This window comes from Herpailurus yagouaroundi, unplaced genomic scaffold, assembly GCF_014898765.1.
Source record: "Herpailurus yagouaroundi ecotype Mexico unplaced genomic scaffold, PumYag 56071, whole genome shotgun sequence".
NCBI lineage: Eukaryota > Metazoa > Chordata > Mammalia > Carnivora > Felidae > Herpailurus > Herpailurus yagouaroundi.
Genome location: NW_024414186.1, coordinates 1,771 through 6,489, shown reverse-complemented (window position 1 = coordinate 6,489; position 4,719 = coordinate 1,771). Strand labels below are relative to the sequence as shown.

Here is a 4,719-nt window from a genome sequence, read left to right as displayed (position 1 = left end):
ACCTGAGCTGAAGTCGGATGCTTAACCCACTGAGCCACCCAGGCGCCCCAGTAAAAAGGACTTTTTAGTTGATAACGGTGAGGTGCTGAATGAGGGGCTTTCTTTGCTTGTTACTTCCTACTTCCTTGTCAATAACCAGTAGAGGAGGCAAGGAGAGCCAGTGCATGGGTTTGCTTTTGGACATGGCTGGTCTTCCGGGTGGCTCTAGGACTGCCATCCTGCCGAGCGGATCTGCCTGACACACCGTACGAATGAAAGAATTCAAACCTGCCTAAGGAACTGTGACCCTGGCCACAGGAGCGTGATGCCACACGCATCTCCCGGGGAGGGGGTGGGTGGCCCTCCAACTCCAACTCGGCTCTCGCCCCCTGCTTGGGGTTCCTTGTCCTGTTCTCTTTCTGTGGGTCTACCTGTAGATCCTGTCTTTGTCTTCACACGTTCATGGCACACGCAAATGAGCGTGCACCTGCAGGCACACACCTCCCGCCATTAGCACACGGGTCCTGTCCACCTGTCTGCCACACTCGCCCTCCCGCTGTTCCTCAGACTCATCAGGCGCCCCGCACTCCGGAAGGTGCTTGCTGTTCCTCTGCCTGGAATGCACTTCCCCGGGTATCTCCGTGGGCTGCTCTCCACGATCCTTCTTGAACATCCCTGTTCAAGACCAGTGTACTGCTCCCCACCCCACCCCAGACGAGCTTTCTAATGCCCCTTCCTGGTTTCCATTTGCTCTATGACATCTACCACCGTTTTTGCATGCCGCGTATTTTCTCCTGCTTTTCTCCAGCAGAAAGTGGCCTCGAAGAGGGCAGGGATCTTTGCCTGTGTCACCCAGCGCTGTGCCCTGCATCTAGAACAGTGCCTGGGGCACATACTATGTACTTAAAGAATACTAGTTAACGAAATGAATGAACTGTCTTCCCACCACCCCTCTATCATTAGTTAGCATCCAGTACCTGTAAGAGGCTCTGGAGAGGGGAGAACAACGTCGAGCACAAGGAAGGGGGATCATGTTTATCAAGTGCCTGGCAGGGCGTCCCATCCATAGTACGCACTCAGTGAACACTATTTACCGGGTGAATGAAGAATGAATGGCCCTTTAGCGGAGACAGCAAATAGTCTGGGGGGGGGGGCAGACCCATTCCTTTCTGACAACTGAGGGTAAGTGCCTCCAGTGAAGTGTCCCCCAACAGTGGTGGGCGCTCCAGGGGTGCGACAGTGTGTGCTTTCCGACTCAAATGGTAACCGCGACACCAAATACTGCGGCAACGGCAGCAGCCAACGCTTGTTAAAGTATCTGTGTGCTCAGATATTACCTCTCGGCCTCAGCAAAAGTTTGCCACGCCCCGCTCCGTAGCAAGCAGATTTTTCTTCTGCTTCCTCCAACCGCTTCCTTGCAATTTTCTCCCCCAGCCTTCAAGGTCAGGGGTTGCCGCTTCCGGAAGGTGCCCCGCGACTCCCTGTGTGGTGCCAGCCACCGTCCTTTGCTGAGGAAGCCAGGCTGTGGTCTTGCTTGCATGCGAGAAGCCTTCCCTGACCATCTAGGGAGGTCCAAGCTCTTTCTCCCTTGGGCTTCCACAGAACTTTCTTCCCACCGGTCACCTTCCTGGGCTGGACCGTGTGCTCCTGGACTGCAGGCATTACATCGAATTCAGCTGTGTCCCCAGCCCCTCATACGGAGACGCGCCCCAAGTGCTGAATGAATAGGACGTAACCCCCGGGTGACCATTTTGAGTTGCCTCGCTCAAAATTTCTATGGCCTACGAAAGGGAGCGTGCTCTCTTCAGACAGAAGCTGCTTAAAACATCCTTTCAGGAGGCTTTTAATGTGACTTCACAAGCTTACGATGTGTTTGAGTTCTTTCGTTTCAGAATTAAAAAAATTGTTCTTCCCCAGAAATCCTTTAATGGCTGCTTACCTGAACTTGCCCTTGCTTTACCCTGTGCTCAGAGAAAATAGCTTACTCTGGGCCTTTCAGTGGTTATTTTTATTTTCCAAACTTCCAGACAGAAGCATTCTTTTGCTTTTGTTGTTCGATATAAAAGTAAGACTTAATCAACAATTTCAAGGATACTTCCAATACAGTAATTGAGTTAATGTGCAGGTTTTAATGGGTCTGTTCCCTCCGTCTGAATGTGTGAACGATCTCAGAGCAGAGTTCACGTCCCACCGCTCTGGGAGTGCGCTTTGTGGAGATTTATAAAGTGGCAGAGGAGACTATTTTACTCTAGAAGAAACGTATGGATCAGAGATACCAGAATTTGGAGATGATGAAAAATGGGAAAGAGCGTCTCTTTGTGGAAGTTGCCCCTCCCACTGGGGGTGGGAGGTGGGTCTGCGGCGGCGAGGGAGGTCCGGGAATCAGAGGAAACACTGATGGTCAAGAACAGAAAGGCAGCTGCGTGGCCAGGTCCCAGGCAGACGCTCCAAACCTCCCTCTTAGAAGGTACGTGTGTTCACAGGGGCCTCGGAGGCTGTCGGGTCCAGCCCTTTCATCTCAGAGAGCAACACGGCCAGTGAGGGGGAGGGGCCACTCAGGCCACGGGGAGCTCTGGACAGTGGGAGGGGCCCAGGACCTGCTCCAGGAGGTTCTGACTGCCAACTGCTGCAGGGAGACCGGGCGGCCCGCGGGAGTGGGTGGGTCCATCGAGCCTTACTCCAGCGGTATAGCAGGTGGTTTTATGTATTTTAGGTCAGGCTGTTTTAGTATTAATATAAAAATCACCACGAAGGCTCAGATAATTGGCTGACTGAGTGCCTTCACGTTCTCAGCACTATTATGCCTTTGGTTTTATTAAACAGCACTTACTATACATCAATGAATATTTCATTGGTCTTTCATTACTGAGTGAATCATTGAAAAATCACTGCCGCGGAGTTCACTTTACCCTGCCTCTCTTGAAATGGCATGGTGCTTGCCATCTCATTAACAGATATTTTTATGGCCATAATTTGGCTTCAAGATCACACAGTTAAAGAAATTTGGAATGCCACCATGTTAAACTTTTCTGTCTGGCCGTTAGCTGAAAGCTGACTAGAATTTCGTGGGCACCAAAATTACTCTAGTCTCAGAATTGACCTGTGCTCCTGAGCTGTCAATACAAAATATCTGGGGTCTATTAAGTCCCCTGAGTTTCTGAAAAAGCAATTTTCATGAGATACTTACTTTCCATTGCCTACCCAGGGAGACGGTATCTGAGCGACTTTTGAAGCATTTTGCTACAAAAGAGAGAGAGAGAGAGAGGGACGTAAGGACATCTATTTTGTGTTTTATTAATTCAGAAACAGATGGAAGTGTGATTTAGAGTACATTAATATTGATTGCAGCATTTCGGGAATGCACACTATGACACACACTCGATGAAAATAGCTGGTTAGGATAATTAGTGGGCTCCAATCAGGACCATGAAAGTCACTTGATGAAAGATCGTATACACTAAAAGGCCCAGTGAAATCAGACTCAGTTCTCCAAGAAGTGGTTTAATTATCCTCATCTGAAATTTATTCTGCAAAACAAGCTCTTCAGAGTGCTGGCAAGCTTTTCTCCTGTAGCTCCCCTGGCAAACTTGTTCCCCGGGAGGCGAGGTGGCCCGTAATTTCTGCCATCCCAGGAAGGTGCCGGGAGGCAGCAGCGGCGTTGTGTGGTCGATTCGGTTGCGAATCACCTTGATTTGCTATCTTGACAGGCCAATCCCTGTTTGGCAATGCAACTGGCCCAGGGCCGCGCTGCCTTGGGACACTAAGCATCTTTCTCTCTGAACGGGACCGGGCTGGTCTCAAAACCGGGCCTTCTGCATTTGGCGGAGCACACACTTCGCGGCTCTCAGCACCACCGCCTCAGGACAGTGGTCCGGCTCATTAGAATGACCTCCCCAGGTCAGAGCCCAAGGGGCACAGGACCAGTACCCCCGGGGGCACTGAACGCGACTCAGGCCGGCCTTTGCAGCGTCAAGACTGAGCTTACGCTCTTCCATTGCCTCCTGGGTTCCGGCCCAGCCCCCTTTGCAAATGGGGTGCTGGGCAGGGTGGGCATTTTCAGGAGCCCAGTGAGCACGCAATACTTCTCTGGAGACTCCAGGTTTTAATCTAAAAGAAGTTCAACACGCTGCCGGAAGAGCGACTTATTTAACATCTGTTTGGTATCACACTTGGGGGGATGGGACCCAGAACTCTGCTCTCACAAGCCCTCCAGGGCATCTAAATGCCCACTCAGGTTCGACGACCGCCTTTCTAGAGCACGGCTGGAGACCCGTGGACACAGGAAGGGATGGGCAGCTGTCGTGTGCCACCCGTTCAGCTACGTGAGCACCAGCTCCACGGCACGGTGAGGCCTTGGCGAGCTTGCCCTCTTCCCCACCCTAGTCAGCGTCCTCACACAGCTGTGCGATGTCACTCATGGGACTCGGGTGACGCATGTGAGGCCATGACTGGATTCATTTCAAATAACTTCTTTGGTGCAATTTAGTCAAGCAGTCTCATGCACTTGGCAGAAATAATAATAATAATAACAACAACAATAATAATAAAATCATCCTTCCCTTTTATGGCCGGACCAACAGGAACCTTGAGCCTTCTCAAGTCTAAATCATGGTCAGTGTTGGGGGGCAAATGAAGCAGAAACTTCACAGATCATGGAGCCAGTGACACTTTAGAGGCCAGACTAAGCATCCGGCTGGAAGTTTTTATCTGGGCTCGCTCTCCAAATCTGGCATTCTCTTT

At 51.1% G+C, this 4,719-nt stretch overlaps 1 long non-coding RNA gene across 1 annotated transcript in view; it reads right to left on the bottom strand.

Annotated features, from left to right (window-relative positions):
- Nucleotides 1-971: 971 nt before the first annotated feature.
- Nucleotides 972-4,719, bottom strand: part of LOC121024098 (uncharacterized) — a 5,507-nt gene continuing 1,759 nt past the window's right edge. Inside the window, exon 3 of the long non-coding RNA XR_005787605.1 lies at nucleotides 972-3,219. This is a non-coding gene — a long non-coding RNA (uncharacterized LOC121024098). The remainder of the gene's footprint in view (nucleotides 3,220-4,719) is intronic.